The 20,503-nt window shown below is 42.1% G+C and overlaps 1 pseudogene; it reads left to right on the forward strand.

Annotated features, from left to right (window-relative positions):
* The window catches only part of LOC149198322 (disease resistance-like protein CSA1), a 72,436-nt pseudogene that overhangs the window by 28,869 nt on the left and 23,064 nt on the right, over window positions 1-20,503 (forward strand).

The following is a 20,503-nucleotide window of genomic DNA, read 5'->3' on the forward strand; positions in this document are numbered from 1 at the left end:
CAGGTGACAAGGCTAACTAATTGGATTATTCGATGACAAGTATCCAACTAGCGCTGTAGTGTGGTCCATATTAGGGCGTTGACCCTAGTTGTGAGGAGGGGTGGAGGTATTTCCCATCGTGTAACCTCCAAACTTGGAATCATGGGAGGGCAGTGGTGGACACACTCCCCTAGACGTGTGATGACGATTGCTAGTTGCTTACTAGGGAAGTTAGGTCGATATAGTCGATGCTTCCGCCATGTTGATTTTATCAATGGTTAGATTGGTATAGTCGATGCCACCATATATAGCAACAAAGGATAGATAGGGTGGGAACGGAAGTAGGTCAGGAGGGATAGGAGGATATAGATCAGTTGGAGACTCTTGATGGGAAGGAATGTCATTGTCTGACTTATCAAATTTTACTACTATAACTCTCTCTCCATTTGTTATGCCTTATTGCCAAACTGCTTCGAACTCTTGTATCTTTTACACTCTAACTTCGGGATGAAGTTTTCTGAAGGAGGAGTGTATGTAATGCCCTATTTAATCTTATCCTACAAATTTTACTAAGTGTTTAAATTTCCTTAAAATATGGACTTATAATTATCAATAAATATTGGTACATACCTACATTGGTGAAACTGTAAATTTGGTACTGATATAAATTTTGTTATTTACCTCCCCAAAATTTTAAATTTTGAGAAGACATAGTCCTCTTCAATTCATTACCAAATTATATATATATTCATACCTCATTCCCAAAATGTCCTCTCAAATTTACTTGGGAGAAGACATGGTCCTCTCCAATTAATTACCAATTTATATATTCATCTCTCATCCCCAAAATGTCCTCTCACAATTACTTGGGAGAAGACATGGTCCTCTCCAATTAATTACCCAATTTTATATTCATATCACATTCCCAAAATGTCCTCTCACATTTACTTGGGAGAAGACATGGTCCTCTCCAATTAATTACCAATTTATATATTCATCTCTCATCCCCAAAATATTTACTTGGGAGAAGACATGGTCCTCTCCAATTAATTACCCAATTTTATATTCATATCACATTCCCAAATGTCCTCTCATGTTTACTTGGGAGAAGAGAAGTCAAATGTAAGGATGAGGGAGAAGTTATGACATTAATGAGATGTGGTTGAGGTGGAGAAGAGAAGGGGGCACAAAAGGGGAAGGATGAGGAGAGGAAGGGGATGCTTGTTCTTGCTTTTGGTTTTGGTTTGGCTGTGGTTTTGGAGGAATTGTTTGAGAGAGAGGAGGGGAGTATTATTCATCTTGGACACACTACATCTGGTTGGACTTGGGCTCGGAGGGCTAGGGAACTTGTGGAGGTTTCTTGGGCTAGGAATTACTTCCTAGTTGGCTGGGAGGTAAATCCAGTCGATAGTCAAGATGAGCGTTCTAGCAGGAGTAGTAGCTCAAGGGCATCTCCACCGGGCTATCGGTACAGGTATTTATCTATGCATAGATTACTAATGTAAGTGATTGAAATGAAATGTTCACTATTTAAATTGTAGGAATTAGATTTTAAATGGTAAATTATCATCGTTTAAATGTCTTGCCAAAAAATAAATTATTGCCCTTTTATTGCATTTAAAAATTGAGAATTTTAGTTTTGTAGAGGACCCTAGGATGGAGCCTCACAGCAGTAGAGAGAGTAGAGTTAATAGGAATTGTCAGGTTTGGTGGTGCTGGCAAAACCACCCTAGCAAAAGAGATGTTTAACCATCGGAGATCAAATTACAAGCAAACTTACTTTCAATTTGATGTTAGAGAAAACGTAGTGAGAAACTCTTTAAAATATTTGTAAAGTATGATTCTTAGTGGCTTGGCTCAAGTGAATGTGCAAATAGACAACACTGATGATGGTATAGGGAAGCTCCATAGGTATCTTAAATCTTCTCATGCTTTCCTAATTTTAGATGATGTGGACCATCTTCAGCAGGTGGAAGAATTACTTTTACCGGTGAAAGATGTGGTTCAACAAGGTAGCTTAATTCTAGTCACATCTCGAAATAAGGATGTACTTACAAGCTTAGGGATTGCAGTGTTAGAGATAATGGAGAATATCCTAGAATAGTGAGTTGGTTCACAAGACCTCACGATAGGAATTAGTTTCTATTTTTTAGGTTATGGTTCTAACTTTCCAAAATCTGTGATTACTATATATTGTGTAATGTACATGAGCAATGTAGAGTGTTCTGCAAAGCCAAACTCTCCTGGTTTAGACTCTCTTTCGTAGAGCTGACCAATGGGTTTCATTTCATTTAATATACAACATTGCATTTTTATCATGGTATCAGAGCGAAAGGGCTGAGAAAACCTGTTCGCCGAGTAAGGAACTTGCCAGTCGCGCTTAACGTGAAATTGTTGTAAGTCTTTGAGGAAAAACCTTGACGATCACACTGTAACACTTCTACGTATTTTCATTTTGTGGATCGTCGCAAATATCACATGTACATTTGCGATGATTGTCACAACTCCGTGGTGGAGAAGTGCGACGACCGTGGTGAGAGAAGCCGAGAGAAGGCTGTGAGGTCGGGAAACAACAAACAACATCAAAACAAAAAGAGAAGGTTGCGTGGAGGCCGAGGTCTGTCAAGAAGAAGACTAGAAGGAGGCCATAAAAAAAAAACATTGGAGATCAGCGATCTCTGTCTTTGACACCAATCTGGGGTAAATACAACAATTTTTTTTTTACCTATCAAATTTGTTTTAATCGCCAAGATGAATAATCAGACGTTTGAAGCATGCTTGAATGAGCATAACAAGCTCGATGGCTCGAATGATGCGAATTGGAAATTCAAGATGCAGACTCTACTAGAAGTGTAGACTTGGACGATTGCGAATGGGGATGAACAGAGGCCAGCAATGTTATAGACATTTTTGTGCCTCGCGTCAAGGAGCAGGAAATGTCGATAATTACAGGGATCCTCAGTCCCTAAACATGTTGTTCTTACCCCTAAAAGAACAAGGTCATCAATCAACAACACTTCCAATCAGTTCTCCACCTGAAAACACTTCAGAACAGGCTTATTTTGGATCATGTCAGCTGCTTAACTAAGCTTCTGCGCTGTATTGCAACTGTCCCACTCTGTACCTGCGCTGGAAGTCAAAAACAATGAAGGCTACCTGCGCTGGGCGAGATTGGCCAAGTGGCACAGTCCTCCTGCAAGGTGTCAATTGCCCAGGAAGCTTCCAAACTGACACTTGGTTCATCAGATTCGCCTTGTGATGAGTAAGAGGTACTTGATCACCATGTGTAACCAAGGATCTCCAAGTGGACTCAAGAACTGAAGATTAACTGAAGAGGGAGAGGACACAAGGCAGCTTCATGTCAGTCTCAAGCTGACTCATCCTTTCCTCTTCTCTCCTATATATACAGCTCTTCTATGAGGTCTAATGGGGCTGGAATTTTGTATAAGCAAGGAGGTGCTGTTGGTATACTGCCAGGATTATTGGGTGATTGTTTTACTAGAGGTGAAGAAGAGAGTTCTTGCTGCCGAGGAGGTGCTGCTGGATTGGGGCCAACATCATTGGTTGTAACTTCCTCTGGAACCCTGTTACTTTCTATCAATAAAGTTTGCATGTTCTTCTATATACTTGTTTTACATAGATGCTTTTGTGTTTACATGTATATTTGATGCAACCTAATCCATGTTTCAATTATGATTGCTTGTATCTCATAGTTTGCTCCCTTTTGTTGTGCAGATCCTGTGTGTAGCTGGATCGGCTTGGAGAGTAAAGAGCTGGGAACGGGATACAAAGCGAGAAGGACAAGGATCGACTAAGCGCAAGACACCAGGTTGGTTGATCCTCTTTCTATTCTCTCTGTGCTTTCATAAAGATGAACATGAAAACTTTGTCATTCAGTTGTTGCTAAAGTCTGTCACCTTTAGAAAGGGTTAGTGTCATCCGCATCGGATACTTTTCCCCACAACAAACTAGCGACTCCACTGGGGAGATCCTAGTATCTTGTTGTTGTAGTATTTTGCTATTCATTTCTTGAAGAAAGGAGTACCGAATCGAAAAGCTTTTGACTCTATCAAAAGCGAAGTAGAGGGTTTTGCTACTCTTGCTCCTTTGCTGAGCAAATTCAAGATTTAAAGAGCTAATCTACAGATGAATCCTTACTCCTAGTGATAGATCTTTATCCTCTTGATCATCCCTTAGCCTGTACTTAACCCATAGCATTTTATTTCAGTCAAAACAGTACATTTTTGAGCTTTTTATGACCCGGAATTCTTAGCAGACGTAACTCTCGTAAGTCAGTGCAGGCTGTCCACAGGCAGTCTGCATTACAGCGCAGGTGCTCCCTTCGGGAACTGCGCTGAGAGTGAAACTGGCAGACCAGTGCCTGCGCTGGTCCAGTTGGCCTTAGTCTAGCTCAGCTCTTCCTTTGTGTCTTGGCCCTGTTTGCACTTGTTTTTGGCTGATTGCTTGCTGGTTATTGTATTTGCTGTAGACCACTTCTCCTTGACATTATTCCGCCTCAGTTGTGTGATGAAATTGTAAACGTTCTTTCAGTATTTCTTGTTTCAGTTACAATTTCCCATTGTGAAAAGCGAACCTAGTAGCTGTGGCCTCTTAGATTGCGATCTTATGAGTCAGTGTTATTGCTGTTCATAGCTGTTTTGGATTGGTTTGCTTCTCACTTTATGGTTTGAATCTATACTTTTCCTGTATTTAAAACAAGTCTTTCATAAGGTGTTCTTTTGATTGTGGACAAGCTTGTTTATTTCTACTTGAAAGTTGATTCAAAAATCATACAACAGTTTCCTTTTGTTAAGCATCAACATTAAGGATAACGAAAAGAAATACATGCATTGTGCATTTTGCATTTGACTGTATACTTGACGATTTAGGAAAATGTGCATTTTAGTGTGTGTTCTTTGATCTGTGGAAAAAGTTGTGTCTTGCTCTTTCCTCAAGTAGATTAAGGTTTTCAAAGTTGAAAGATTGAAAAGATTTTGCTTCTCATTCTTAGATTGCATATAGGAAGTTGTATATATACATCTCGTGGCGAACCTGAAAGGCAAACTGTTAAGGAAGATCAACATTAAAATAAACTCAATTTACATAACAACGCTTTGGAATTTAACGCAAACATCTAGAGGTCTAGGTAGAGACGTGTTCCGGCGTCGTTAAACATAGTGACTGTCGATCTCTACGAAGGTGGGTGATTCCTCCTGAGAGTCGGTGGCACTAACACGGATTTGAGCTCCCGCGTACCGTCGCGTATATTGGGAGACCCCTATAGGATTTTATCCTTTATCCTTAGGAAACCGTGTCGGCCGCCCTACTGATCGCGATGTAGTGAACACAGCATTCACGAAGATCGACCACCTGTACCGTAAAACGTATTCTGTGGTTTCGCGAAAGGTTTGGCACACCCTCTGCCTAGATCTCCAGAGCAGTTTCTTTTGGCCCTTTTCAAACTCTATAACTGAAAAGGTCCAACCGAGCATTTGTCACTTCGGGCTCGTTAATACATCGAAGGCGACTAGAGTCATCTTTAGCTTTTTCTCGACTCTTAAAACATGAAAAAGCAAGTTTGTGTCTAAAAGCGTCGTAAATAAAACTTATTTTAAAGCGGAACATAATCACCTGTTATTCCCACGTTGATCTTTCAGTTGAAAAGTATGGAGCCCACCAACCAAGGAAGTAACTTTGGCGGAAGTCCAAATCCCTTCTCCTCTTGGGGAGATGTTGGTGCGCCTCATATGGCTACATTGTCACTTCCAGGATTGACAATCGGCCTTCCTGTTTGGCTCTTTTCAACTAATGTTGTCCAAATCGCCACTAATCCTGAGCAGTCGAATCAACTGTCAGAACAATCTAGAACTACCCACCAGCCTTCTACCTCTTGTGATACTTCCTCTGATCCTTCATCTTCGCAGGGTAGAGCCGGCAAAAGTCAGCCTCCCAAGGAGAAGAAGGAAAAGAAGAAGAAAGGGAAGAAGCAGAAGGAGCCTCTGGCGAAGGCGACTGGGGGCAAGCAGAAGAAAACTGACAAAAACCCACACACTGCACCGACCGGGCCTAAATCGCCATGTGTCATTTGCAAAGGGATCCATTTCCATCGTGATTGTCCTTGTATTCCCCGGATACTAAGGGACTGGTCCTCGAGGTTGCACAATCCGGTAGCATCAACCTCTGGTTGTCAAGTTGATTGCATTCCCTCAACTAGCGAGAGTGAAGGACGAAGAAGGGGACCAAGATCACCCTGTCTATTGTGTGAAGGTCACCATGCCATCCACAAATGTCCATTCTTAGATGAGGCAAAGAGAGTTTTGGAAGATCGCCCGGTGTCACCGGTGCAACTTCCGCCTGGATACCGAAAACTCGCGCCTAATCCCTCGATAGTTGAAAATCCAGTTGAACCACTCAAGTGGTCAGCTGATGTGTCAGTCATTGAGAGTGAACCTACCGAATCTAGACCAGACGAAAGTCTAAAGGTCGAAACGGCAGTTGACCCGGTTCTTCCTTCAAAGGTTCTATCGTCCAATGACTCCGTCATTGAAGACCCGTCTTCAAATGACACCGTCACCGAAGTGTCGTCTTCATGTGACACCCTCACTGATGAAAACAAGGATGACACCATCCAGGTTCTCTTTATCAGCACCGACTCCGACGAGCATCCGGGCAATGCGCCCATTCCTTTATCGCAGGAAGGAACATCATCTGAGTCGTATCCGGCCGTATATTCGGTCCCACCACCAAGCAACCTGGTTGTATCCTTTGATTGGAATCAACTAGGCAGACCCCGGTTACCAGCCAGTACACCATTTAGAATCATTGTCCAGATCTATAGAATGGTTATGGCTGGTACTATCATTGATGAAGGGGCGTCTGTGAGTATCCTTTCCTCTATTGCTTGGAAAGCACTGGGTTCCCCAGCGCTTTTACCTGAGTTGAGAAATCTCTCAGGTTTTGATAAAGGAACCAGTCGACCATTAGGAATCCTCCCCGATGTACCTGTTACATTGAAGGGGAAGACCGTCAGGATGAACGTGTTGGTAGTTCAAGGACCCTTGGATTATAACCTACTCCTTGGACGCGACTATATTTATTGCATGGGAGCGATAGTCTCCTCACTCTTTAGAGTAATGTGTTTTCCACACGAAGGAAGGGTGGTCAAGCTCGTAGACCAGCTTTCATTTCCGGGATCTCGCATCGCAAATAGTCAAATACCAATCCTAAATGGTCTGTTCACTCAAGATTCGCCTCCGCCCCCAGTCCTCCTTCCCGATGAGCGCGAGTAATTCGGAAAGAAAGACTAGGACCCAGGGGGCATGCACCCTGGTCTGCTTCGGGCAGAAGAAACTCCGGGTATAAGGAAGAATTTCCGCAGGAGAACATGACTAGTCCGTACCCCGTCCGAAGGAAGTGGGGTTGTTCTGGAATAATGATCTTTTGTTAAAGTTATGTGTTTGGGAATCATTCACCTTTGTCTAAAAAAGTGGGCAATGCCCAAGTAGGAATTCCCTTATCGTAACAAGTAGTCACCATCTTTAAATTCAAGCCTCGCCCATCGAAACATATGTTTTGAAGGATAAGCAGGGGCAGTAAACTAAGAAGGAGACCGTATTGTTGTGACAGAGGGTAACCATCTTTGGACAACCCAATGATAGACACCGCCGAAGAAAGAGATTGATTTGCGGCAGCGAATAGAACCACTCTTCGGATAATAAGAAAGAGGCAAGCCTCCCTCGATAATACCAATGTTTTATCTTTGAGTAGTGTTCTTCTATTGTCACAATAGCTGTTTGTTAAAAGTGGGCCGACAGGAAGTCTGAGTACTGCGTAAGACCCCTTAAAATAACGAGAAGACAAGTATCGTTAGCATTAGATTAGCAAGATGACAAATAACTGTGAACACCCAAAGAAAAGCAGAAGTAGGAGAGAGGAGGGGCAACCTCGAAATTCTATCCTATACCTGGGGGCATGCAAACTTTCTAGAGTGCAAGCTAGGGGCGGTTATTTATCTGGTTTTAAGATTAGCCGTTTCCAAACTTGCATGAAAGAAAGCCTGTGGGGCAGAAGTAAAATTTGCCAAAATAAGAGCATAGCTGTAGTAAGGCATAAGCTCTATAAAAATTGGTCCTTATAGGAGGCATTCTTATGACTGGTATATCGAGCAGTTTTAGCATATAGTTCATGCTCGTTAAAAAATAAACGCGAAATTCGAGCAGTTTTAGGCCTGAATTTATGCTCGTTAAAAAATAAAAAAGTGTGAGCGAATGTTTCCCCCAGAGTTCAAGCTCATAAAAAAAATGAACCGGTAAATAACCTTTTGAGATCGTAAATTCATTAGCCATAAGAACCTTGATCGTGTTTTCATCCACCACCTCCACCGTTCATTTGGCCGATCATTCACTTCCATTGGTGTGTTTACCTCTTTTGAGAAACAGCTGCGAAGAGTGATTTCACCTAGCCATCCTTGTGACACTGCCGTGATTGGAAATTCCAACCTGCACCTGGAATCTGTAGCTATCCCTGTTTATCACTCGTTCCTCAAAAGACGAGTCTTCTTTCAGCTCTTTTCACTGACTCGTAAAATATGAAAAGTTTGCCGAGTTTTGGCCTTCCAGCTCGTTAAAATGACCGGAACGCTATCCCTCCTCTAAATTTTAATCTTTTTGGACTTGAGGGATTATTGCACAAAAGGATCGAGCGCTTGCCTGGTTCAGCTCGTTAAAAATACCGAACAGCCATCCCTTCTGTATTGTTTTATACTTTTTCGGACTTAAGGGATTAGCTGACGAAAAAGGAATTATGGAGTTGACTTTCTGTACCTTTTTAGACTCTCTAAAAATGAAAAGGACCGAGTTTTCCTTGTCGTTAGACTCGTTAAAATGATTAAAAAGCGACAAACTTGTCTTTAGACGAGAACGAGTTTCCCTATCGCTAGGCTCGTTAAATCTTAGCGATGGGCTTGCCCGAAGGGCAGGTTATAGAACAAGCATATGTTATCCTCCTCAAGCTTGACAAAAATAAAGAGGTACTGGTCAGAAATGACTGGGGAAAAATTGGGAGAACATCAAAGTTTAGAGGTAGCAAGTCACTCTTGAACATGACACTTTTCCTCCGTATCACATCGGGTTGGGTTGTCTCATTCACCGGTTTCATCACCATGGTCCTCGCCACACCATCCATTCGGGGTAATGCTACCGATCCATCGCGTCAGTGTCGTTATATGTTCAAGAGGGGTCATTCAGAAAGTGTCAACCATGTCCCATCCACTACCATACATTTTCCTTCATCCATTTCATGATCGCCACCCTGAATCATATGTCACAGTTTGTTTCACCTCCACTAAATCATTAGCTCCATTCCGTGTCATTGATGTGGGATTCATCAAGGCCCTCCTTTGACGGATCGCTTCTTGTCGACATCAGCTCATTATCCAAGAAGTCGATCTAGGGACACCCCCATCAGTACTTTGAAGCTTGCATGCCTCAATGGCAAGTTTCTCACTTCCGGCGACAGGTATACATCAATGACCTTCGACCAGAAGATTTTGCGTGGCGTTCGACGCCAAGTCCTTTATTCACGCCACGTGAATTGTACTGCCGTACCTTGAGGGTCATCGTCCTTATTGGTGATTCCTCTCGCGCTTGTTAACGGTTTTCATTATTGACCGGTAATCAAGCGATGTCTTTCCATGTTCGACTTCAGCGTAATTCTCACATGGATCGACTTGTACTTAGAGTGAAGATCGAACGAGTTTGAAGACCCCGGATCTAGTTTCATCCATCCGGGCTGCGATATATATTCAGGAAATATAAAAGCATTTACCATGTACATCATTGCAGCAGATGATCATCCTCCTCAAAGGATGATAATTTTAGCGGAAGATTATCAGTCTGTCTTCAGACGATCGTCTGTCGTATGTACCAAAATGTATTTATAGAAAGCTGAGCATGGGAATACCCGCCTCAGCTGGATCATGAAAATAATGATGAATGAAAGATAATGTATTGTATTGTATTGTATTACAGGGCACTCTCCTCAGCACTGGAACGAACTTCGGACCCTCTAGCTAAAGCATTTCACCCGATTAACGGCCTCATACTTTAGGGGGCAACTGTTATAGTCATTTTTGTGCCTCGCGTCAAGGAGCAGGAAATGTCGATAATTACAGGGATCCTCAGTCCCTAAACATGTTGTTCTTACCCCTAAAAGAACAAGGTCATCAATCAACAGCACTTCCAATCAGTTCTCCACCTGAAAACACTTCAGAACAGGCTTATTTTGGATCATGTCAGCTGCTTAACTAAGCTTCTGCGCTGTATTGCAACTGTCCCACTCTGTACCTGCGTTGGAAGTCAAAAAAAATGAAGGCTACCTGTGCTGGGCGAGATTGGCCAAGTGGCACAGTCCTCCTGCAAGGTGTCAATTGCCCAGGAAGCTTCCAAACTGACACTTGGTTCATCAGATTCGCCTTGTGATGAGTAAGAGGTACTTGATCACCATGTGTAACCAAGGATCTCCAAGTGGACTCAAGAACTGAAGATTAACTGAAGAGGGAGAGGACACAAGGCAGCTTCATGTCAGTCTCAAGCTGACTCATCCTTTCCTCTTCTCTCCTATATATACAGCTCTTCTATGAGGTCTAATGGGGCTGGAATTTTGTATAAGCAAGGAGGTGCTGTTGGTATACTGCCAGGATTATTGGGTGATTGTTTTACTAGAGGTGAAGAAGAGAGTTCTTGCTGCCGAGGAGGTGCTGCTGGATTGGGGCCAACATCATTGGTTGTAACTTCCTCTGGAACCCTGTTACTTTCTATCAATAAAGTTTGCATGTTCTTCTATATACTTGTTTTACATAGATGCTTTTGTGTTTACATGTATATTTGATGCAACCTAATCCATGTTTCAATTATGATTGCTTGTATCTCGTAGTTTGCTCCCTTTTGTTGTGCAGATCCTGTGTGTAGCTGGATCGGCTTGGAGAGTAAAGAGCTGGGAACGGGATACAAAGCGAGAAGGACAAGGATCGACTAAGCGCAAGACACCAGGTTGGTTGATCCTCTTTCTATTCTCTCTGTGCTTTCATAAAGATGAACATGAAAACTTTGTCATTCAGTTGTTGCTAAAGTCTGTCACCTTTAGAAAGGGTTAGTGTCATCCGCATCGGATACTTTTCCCCACAACAAACTAGCGACTCCACTGGGGAGATCCTAGTATCTTGTTGTTGTAGTATTTTGCTATTCATTTCTTGAAGAAAGGAGTACCGAATCGAAAAGCTTTTGACTCTATCAAAAGCGAAGTAGAGGGTTTTGCTACTCTTGCTCCTTTGCTGAGCAAATTCAAGATTTAAAGAGCTAATCTACAGATGAATCCTTACTCCTAGTGATAGATCTTTATCCTCTTGATCATCCCTTAGCCTGTACTTAACCCATAGCATTTTATTTCAGTCAAAACAGTACATTTTTGAGCTTTTTATGACCCGGAATTCTTAGCAGACGTAACTCTCGTAAGTCAGTGCAGGCTGTCCACAGGCAGTCTGCATTACAGCGCAGGTGCTCCCTTCGGGAACTGCGCTGAGAGTGAAACTGGCAGACCAGTGCCTGCGCTGGTCCAGTTGGCCTTAGTCTAGCTCAGCTCTTCCTTTGTGTCTTGGCCCTGTTTGCACTTGTTTTTGGCTGATTGCTTGCTGGTTATTGTATTTGCTGTAGACCACTTCTCCTTGACATTATTCCGCCTCAGTTGTGTGATGAAATTGTAAACGTTCTTTCAGTATTTCTTGTTTCAGTTACAATTTCCCATTGTGAAAAGCGAACCTAGTAGCTGTGGCCTCTTAGATTGCGATCTTATGAGTCAGTGTTATTGCTGTTCATAGCTGTTTTGGATTGGTTTGCTTCTCACTTTATGGTTTGAATCTATACTTTTCCTGTATTTAAAACAAGTCTTTCATAAGGTGTTCTTTTGATTGTGGACAAGCTTGTTTATTTCTACTTGAAAGTTGATTCAAAAATCATACAACAGTTTCCTTTTGTTAAGCATCAACATTAAGGATAACGAAAAGAAATACATGCATTGTGCATTTTGCATTTGACTGTATACTTGACGATTTAGGAAAATGTGCATTTTAGTGTGTGTTCTTTGATCTGTGGAAAAAGTTGTGTCTTGCTCTTTCCTCAAGTAGATTAAGGTTTTCAAAGTTGAAAGATTGAAAAGATTTTGCTTCTCATTCTTAGATTGCATATAGGAAGTTGTATATATACATCTCGTGGCGAACCTGAAAGGCAAACTGTTAAGGAAGATCAACATTAAAATAAACTCAATTTACATAACAACGCTTTGGAATTTAACGCAAACATCTAGAGGTCTAGGTAGAGACGTGTTCCGGCGTCGTTAAACATAGTGACTGTCGATCTCTACGAAGGTGGGTGATTCCTCCTGAGAGTCGGTGGCACTAACACGGATTTGAGCTCCCGCGTACCGTCGCGTATATTGGGAGACCCCTATAGGATTTTATCCTTTATCCTTAGGAAACCGTGTCGGCCGCCCTACTGATCGCGATGTAGTGAACACAGCATTCACGAAGATCGACCACCTGTACCGTAAAACGTATTCTGTGGTTTCGCGAAAGGTTTGGCACACCCTCTGCCTAGATCTCCAGAGCAGTTTCTTTTGGCCCTTTTCAAACTCTATAACTGAAAAGGTCCAACCGAGCATTTGTCACTTCGGGCTCGTTAATACATCGAAGGCGACTAGAGTCATCTTTAGCTTTTTCTCGACTCTTAAAACATGAAAAAGCAAGTTTGTGTCTAAAAGCGTCGTAAATAAAACTTATTTTAAAGCGGAACATAATCACCTGTTATTCCCACGTTGATCTTTCAGTTGAAAAGTATGGAGCCCACCAACCAAGGAAGTAACCTTGGCGGAAGTCCAAATCCCTTCTCCTCTTGGGGAGATGTTGGTGCGCCTCATATGGCTACATTGTCACTTCCAGGATTGACAATCGGCCTTCCTGTTTGGCTCTTTTCAACTAATGTTGTCCAAATCGCCACTAATCCTGAGCAGTCGAATCAACTGTCAGAACAATCTAGAACTACCCACCAGCCTTCTACCTCTTGTGATACTTCCTCTGATCCTTCATCTTCGCAGGGTAGAGCCGGCAAAAGTCAGCCTCCCAAGGAGAAGAAGGAAAAGAAGAAGAAAGGGAAGAAGCAGAAGGAGCCTCTGGCGAAGGCGACTGGGGGCAAGCAGAAGAAAACTGACAAAAACCCACACACTGCACCGACCGGGCCTAAATCGCCATGTGTCATTTGCAAAGGGATCCATTTCCATCGTGATTGTCCTTGTATTCCCCGGATACTAAGGGACTGGTCCTCGAGGTTGCACAATCCGGTAGCATCAACCTCTGGTTGTCAAGTTGATTGCATTCCCTCAACTAGCGAGAGTGAAGGACGAAGAAGGGGACCAAGATCACCCTGTCTATTGTGTGAAGGTCACCATGCCATCCACAAATGTCCATTCTTAGATGAGGCAAAGAGAGTTTTGGAAGATCGCCCGGTGTCACCGGTGCAACTTCCGCCTGGATACCGAAAACTCGCGCCTAATCCCTCGATAGTTGAAAATCCAGTTGAACCACTCAAGTGGTCAGCTGATGTGTCAGTCATTGAGAGTGAACCTACCGAATCTAGACCAGACGAAAGTCTAAAGGTCGAAACGGCAGTTGACCCGGTTCTTCCTTCAAAGGTTCTATCGTCCAATGACTCCGTCATTGAAGACCCGTCTTCAAATGACACCGTCACCGAAGTGTCGTCTTCATGTGACACCCTCACTGATGAAAACAAGGATGACACCATCCAGGTTCTCTTTATCAGCACCGACTCCGACGAGCATCCGGGCAATGCGCCCATTCCTTTATCGCAGGAAGGAACATCATCTGAGTCGTATCCGGCCGTATATTCGGTCCCACCACCAAGCAACCTGGTTGTATCCTTTGATTGGAATCAACTAGGCAGACCCCGGTTACCAGCCAGTACACCATTTAGAATCATTGTCCAGATCTATAGAATGGTTATGGCTGGTACTATCATTGATGAAGGGGCGTCTGTGAGTATCCTTTCCTCTATTGCTTGGAAAGCACTGGGTTCCCCAGCGCTTTTACCTGAGTTGAGAAATCTCTCAGGTTTTGATAAAGGAACCAGTCGACCATTAGGAATCCTCCCCGATGTACCTGTTACATTGAAGGGGAAGACCGTCAGGATGAACGTGTTGGTAGTTCAAGGACCCTTGGATTATAACCTACTCCTTGGACGCGACTATATTTATTGCATGGGAGCGATAGTCTCCTCACTCTTTAGAGTAATGTGTTTTCCACACGAAGGAAGGGTGGTCAAGCTCGTAGACCAGCTTTCATTTCCGGGATCTCGCATCGCAAATAGTCAAATACCAATCCTAAATGGTCTGTTCACTCAAGATTCGCCTCCGCCCCCAGTCCTCCTTCCCGATGAGCGCGAGTAATTCGGAAAGAAAGACTAGGACCCAGGGGGCATGCACCCTGGTCTGCTTCGGGCAGAAGAAACTCCGGGTATAAGGAAGAATTTCCGCAGGAGAACATGACTAGTCCGTACCCCGTCCGAAGGAAGTGGGGTTGTTCTGGAATAATGATCTTTTGTTAAAGTTATGTGTTTGGGAATCATTCACCTTTGTCTAAAAAAGTGGGCAATGCCCAAGTAGGAATTCCCTTATCGTAACAAGTAGTCACCATCTTTAAATTCAAGCCTCGCCCATCGAAACATATGTTTTGAAGGATAAGCAGGGGCAGTAAACTAAGAAGGAGACCGTATTGTTGTGACAGAGGGTAACCATCTTTGGACAACCCAATGATAGACACCGCCGAAGAAAGAGATTGATTTGCGGCAGCGAATAGAACCACTCTTCGGATAATAAGAAAGAGGCAAGCCTCCCTCGATAATACCAATGTTTTATCTTTGAGTAGTGTTCTTCTATTGTCACAATAGCTGTTTGTTAAAAGTGGGCCGACAGGAAGTCTGAGTACTGCGTAAGACCCCTTAAAATAACGAGAAGACAAGTATCGTTAGCATTAGATTAGCAAGATGACAAATAACTGTGAACACCCAAAGAAAAGCAGAAGTAGGAGAGAGGAGGGGCAACCTCGAAATTCTATCCTATACCTGGGGGCATGCAAACTTTCTAGAGTGCAAGCTAGGGGCGGTTATTTATCTGGTTTTAAGATTAGCCGTTTCCAAACTTGCATGAAAGAAAGCCTGTGGGGCAGAAGTAAAATTTGCCAAAATAAGAGCATAGCTGTAGTAAGGCATAAGCTCTATAAAAATTGGTCCTTATAGGAGGCATTCTTATGACTGGTATATCGAGCAGTTTTAGCATATAGTTCATGCTCGTTAAAAAATAAACGCGAAATTCGAGCAGTTTTAGGCCTGAATTTATGCTCGTTAAAAAATAAAAAAGTGTGAGCGAATGTTTCCCCCAGAGTTCAAGCTCATAAAAAAAATGAACCGGTAAATAACCTTTTGAGATCGTAAATTCATTAGCCATAAGAACCTTGATCGTGTTTTCATCCACCACCTCCACCGTTCATTTGGCCGATCATTCACTTCCATTGGTGTGTTTACCTCTTTTGAGAAACAGCTGCGAAGAGTGATTTCACCTAGCCATCCTTGTGACACTGCCGTGATTGGAAATTCCAACCTGCACCTGGAATCTGTAGCTATCCCTGTTTATCACTCGTTCCTCAAAAGACGAGTCTTCTTTCAGCTCTTTTCACTGACTCGTAAAATATGAAAAGTTTGCCGAGTTTTGGCCTTCCAGCTCGTTAAAATGACCGGAACGCTATCCCTCCTCTAAATTTTAATCTTTTTGGACTTGAGGGATTATTGCACAAAAGGATCGAGCGCTTGCCTGGTTCAGCTCGTTAAAAATACCGAACAGCCATCCCTTCTGTATTGTTTTATACTTTTTCGGACTTAAGGGATTAGCTGACGAAAAAGGAATTATGGAGTTGACTTTCTGTACCTTTTTAGACTCTCTAAAAATGAAAAGGACCGAGTTTTCCTTGTCGTTAGACTCGTTAAAATGATTAAAAAGCGACAAACTTGTCTTTAGACGAGAACGAGTTTCCCTATCGCTAGGCTCGTTAAATCTTAGCGATGGGCTTGCCCGAAGGGCAGGTTATAGAACAAGCATATGTTATCCTCCTCAAGCTTGACAAAAATAAAGAGGTACTGGTCAGAAATGACTGGGGAAAAATTGGGAGAACATCAAAGTTTAGAGGTAGCAAGTCACTCTTGAACATGACACTTTTCCTCCGTATCACATCGGGTTGGGTTGTCTCATTCACCGGTTTCATCACCATGGTCCTCGCCACACCATCCATTCGGGGTAATGCTACCGATCCATCGCGTCAGTGTCGTTATATGTTCAAGAGGGGTCATTCAGAAAGTGTCAACCATGTCCCATCCACTACCATACATTTTCCTTCATCCATTTCATGATCGCCACCCTGAATCATATGTCACAGTTTGTTTCACCTCCACTAAATCATTAGCTCCATTCCGTGTCATTGATGTGGGATTCATCAAGGCCCTCCTTTGACGGATCGCTTCTTGTCGACATCAGCTCATTATCCAAGAAGTCGATCTAGGGACACCCCCATCAGTACTTTGAAGCTTGCATGCCTCAATGGCAAGTTTCTCACTTCCGGCGACAGGTATACATCAATGACCTTCGACCAGAAGATTTTGCGTGGCGTTCGACGCCAAGTCCTTTATTCACGCCACGTGAATTGTACTGCCGTACCTTGAGGGTCATCGTCCTTATTGGTGATTCCTCTCGCGCTTGTTAACGGTTTTCATTATTGACCGGTAATCAAGCGATGTCTTTCCATGTTCGACTTCAGCGTAATTCTCACATGGATCGACTTGTACTTAGAGTGAAGATCGAACGAGTTTGAAGACCCCGGATCTAGTTTCATCCATCCGGGCTGCGATATATATTCAGGAAATATAAAAGCATTTACCATGTACATCATTGCAGCAGATGATCATCCTCCTCAAAGGATGATAATTTTAGCGGAAGATTATCAGTCTGTCTTCAGACGATCGTCTGTCGTATGTACCAAAATGTATTTATAGAAAGCTGAGCATGGGAATACCCGCCTCAGCTGGATCATGAAAATAATGATGAATGAAAGATAATGTATTGTATTGTATTGTATTACAGGGCACTCTCCTCAGCACTGGAACGAACTTCGGACCCTCTAGCTAAAGCATTTCACCCGATTAACGGCCTCATACTTTAGGGGGCAACTGTTATAGTCATTTTTGTGCCTCGCGTCAAGGAGCAGGAAATGTCGATAATTACAGGGATCCTCAGTCCCTAAACATGTTGTTCTTACCCCTAAAAGAACAAGGTCATCAATCAACAGCACTTCCAATCAGTTCTCCACCTGAAAACACTTCAGAACAGGCTTATTTTGGATCATGTCAGCTGCTTAACTAAGCTTCTGCGCTGTATTGCAACTGTCCCACTCTGTACCTGCGTTGGAAGTCAAAAACAATGAAGGCTACCTGTGCTGGGCGAGATTGGCCAAGTGGCACAGTCCTCCTGCAAGGTGTCAATTGCCCAGGAAGCTTCCAAACTGACACTTGGTTCATCAGATTCGCCTTGTGATGAGTAAGAGGTACTTGATCACCATGTGTAACCAAGGATCTCCAAGTGGACTCAAGAACTGAAGATTAACTGAAGAGGGAGAGGACACAAGGCAGCTTCATGTCAGTCTCAAGCTGACTCATCCTTTCCTCTTCTCTCCTATATATACAGCTCTTCTATGAGGTCTAATGGGGCTGGAATTTTGTATAAGCAAGGAGGTGCTGTTGGTATACTGCCAGGATTATTGGGTGATTGTTTTACTAGAGGTGAAGAAGAGAGTTCTTGCTGCCGAGGAGGTGCTGCTGGATTGGGGCCAACATCATTGGTTGTAACTTCCTCTGGAACCCTGTTACTTTCTATCAATAAAGTTTGCATGTTCTTCTATATACTTGTTTTACATAGATGCTTTTGTGTTTACATGTATATTTGATGCAACCTAATCCATGTTTCAATTATGATTGCTTGTATCTCGTAGTTTGCTCCCTTTTGTTGTGCAGATCCTGTGTGTAGCTGGATCGGCTTGGAGAGTAAAGAGCTGGGAACGGGATACAAAGCGAGAAGGACAAGGATCGACTAAGCGCAAGACACCAGGTTGGTTGATCCTCTTTCTATTCTCTCTGTGCTTTCATAAAGATGAACATGAAAACTTTGTCATTCAGTTGTTGCTAAAGTCTGTCACCTTTAGAAAGGGTTAGTGTCATCCGCATCGGATACTTTTCCCCACAACAAGCAACTGGATCCGCAATAGTCCCAGATTGGGAGAAGCATGAGGGTAAATCAAGGACACTGCTGAAGATGTCAGTGAAAGACTGCATCATACCACATATCAGAGAATGTAAATCAGTAAGCGAAATTTGGGGAATTTTGAAGGATCTGTATGAGATTAGGAATACAAATCGTCTTCTATTTCTGAAGAGCAAGATCTTATCCTTAAAGATGGAGGAGAATGAAAAAGTTGTTCCCTTCATAGCAATGATCAAAGATCTAAAGAAAAAATTGGCAGATATTGGTCATACAGTTGACGATACAGATCTTGTAACAATTACCATGAATGGTGTGACCGATGACTACCAAATGTTCATCACTGGGATAAATGCGAGAGAGAAAATCCTAATGTTTGAAGAACTGACAAGAATACTGATGAAAGAAGAAGAAAGAAGATTGACTCTGAAGCCCCAGAGTGTCGATCTTGCATTGATGGCGAAAAGGAACTTCTACAAAGGAAAAGGAAATCCGTAACAGCAAAACGGAGGAAGCTCATAGAAAAGACCAAATCTGACCCAAGGTATGAATTCGAATAGAGACAAGTCTGTAATTAAGTGTTTTTATTGTAGAAAACTGGGTCATATAGCTAGAGAGTGCAGGAAGAAGAAATATCATGAAGAAAAACAAAAGCAAAATAGACATGCAGGTCATCTCACGAATGATAATCATGAGCGAAATTTCAGATTGTTCATGGAAGATCATGATGAGAATGTTGATATAGACATCTGGTATGTAGATTCAGGAGCATCAACACATATGACATGGAACAAGAAATGGTTTGAATATTTTAAAGAAATCAACGAAGGAGCACAAATCTACCTAGGTGATGATAGAAGTCATTAGATCAAAGGATGTGGGAATTTTTTTGTCATTTTACCTAATCATAATATAAGACAAATTTATAATGTTATGTATGTGCCTGGTATAACAAAGAACTTGATTTCTTCGATGATTACAGATCAAGATCTTAAAGTTGAATTTTTTAAATATAACTGCTATATTAAAGATTTGCTAGATGGAATGAAGACAATTGCTACAGGAATTCGAACAGGAGGTCTGTACAAATTGGATGTAAGACCAGAACCAATTTGAGCTTTAAAAACAGCGGGTTTGACTACAGGAGAGCTGTGGCATCAAAGGTTTGGTCATATCAACTACAATGATTTGTTGTTACTTTAGAAAAAAGAAATGGTAAGATATCTTCCTATGTTAAAACAAGTGCATAATGATTATGATTCTTGTACATTAGGAAAGATGCATCGAGAAGAATTCCCTGTTCGAATAGAGAAGAAACAAAGAGATATACTTGAATTAGTGCACACAGATCATTGTGGACCCATGCAAACAAAGTCATTAGGAGGTGCACTATATTTTTTATTGTTTATTGATGATTGCATAAAGATTTCTTGGGTATATTTCTTGAGTAAGAAAAGTCACACATTTGAATACTTTAAGGAGTTCAAGAATATGATTGAAAAGAAAACAGGGAAGCAAATAAAAATTCTCCGCTCCTATCAAGGGAGAGAATACAGGAAGGATGAGCTTATCAAGTATTGTAAGGATCATGGAATATTACAACAATTTATAGTACCCCATAATCCTCAGCAGAATGGAGTAACAGAAAGAAAGAACAAAACACTGGTGGAATGTGCTAGAAGCATGTTAAAAGGTAAGAATCTATTGAATGGTTTTTTGGCTGAAGCATTAAATACTGCATTTTACTTAAAAAATAGGAGTCCTACAGAGAGTCTTGAGTTTAAAACTCCTTATGAAGCACTATATGAATTTAAGCCTGCAGTAAAAATTTAATAGTATTTGGGTCTAAAGCATTTGCCCATATTCCAAAAGAAGACAGAAGCAAACTAGACTCAAAAGCCATCAGATGTACCTTTATAGGTTATTTTTCACAATATAAAGCCTATAGATTATTTAATCCCTCTACTCAAAAAATTTTTGTAAGTAGAGATGTCATATTCCATGAACAGGATCGTGAAGAATCTGATAAGAACAATGAGGAATGGGATATTCCGTACATGGTGGAAGAAGAAAGTGAAGAAACAAGAAACAATCATGGATCAACAGA

This window comes from Pinus tabuliformis, chromosome 2_2 (genome assembly GCF_031772625.1).
Source record: "Pinus tabuliformis cultivar Carrire ecotype Pingquan chromosome 2_2, CPIR1, whole genome shotgun sequence".
Lineage (NCBI taxonomy): Eukaryota > Viridiplantae > Streptophyta > Pinopsida > Pinales > Pinaceae > Pinus > Pinus tabuliformis.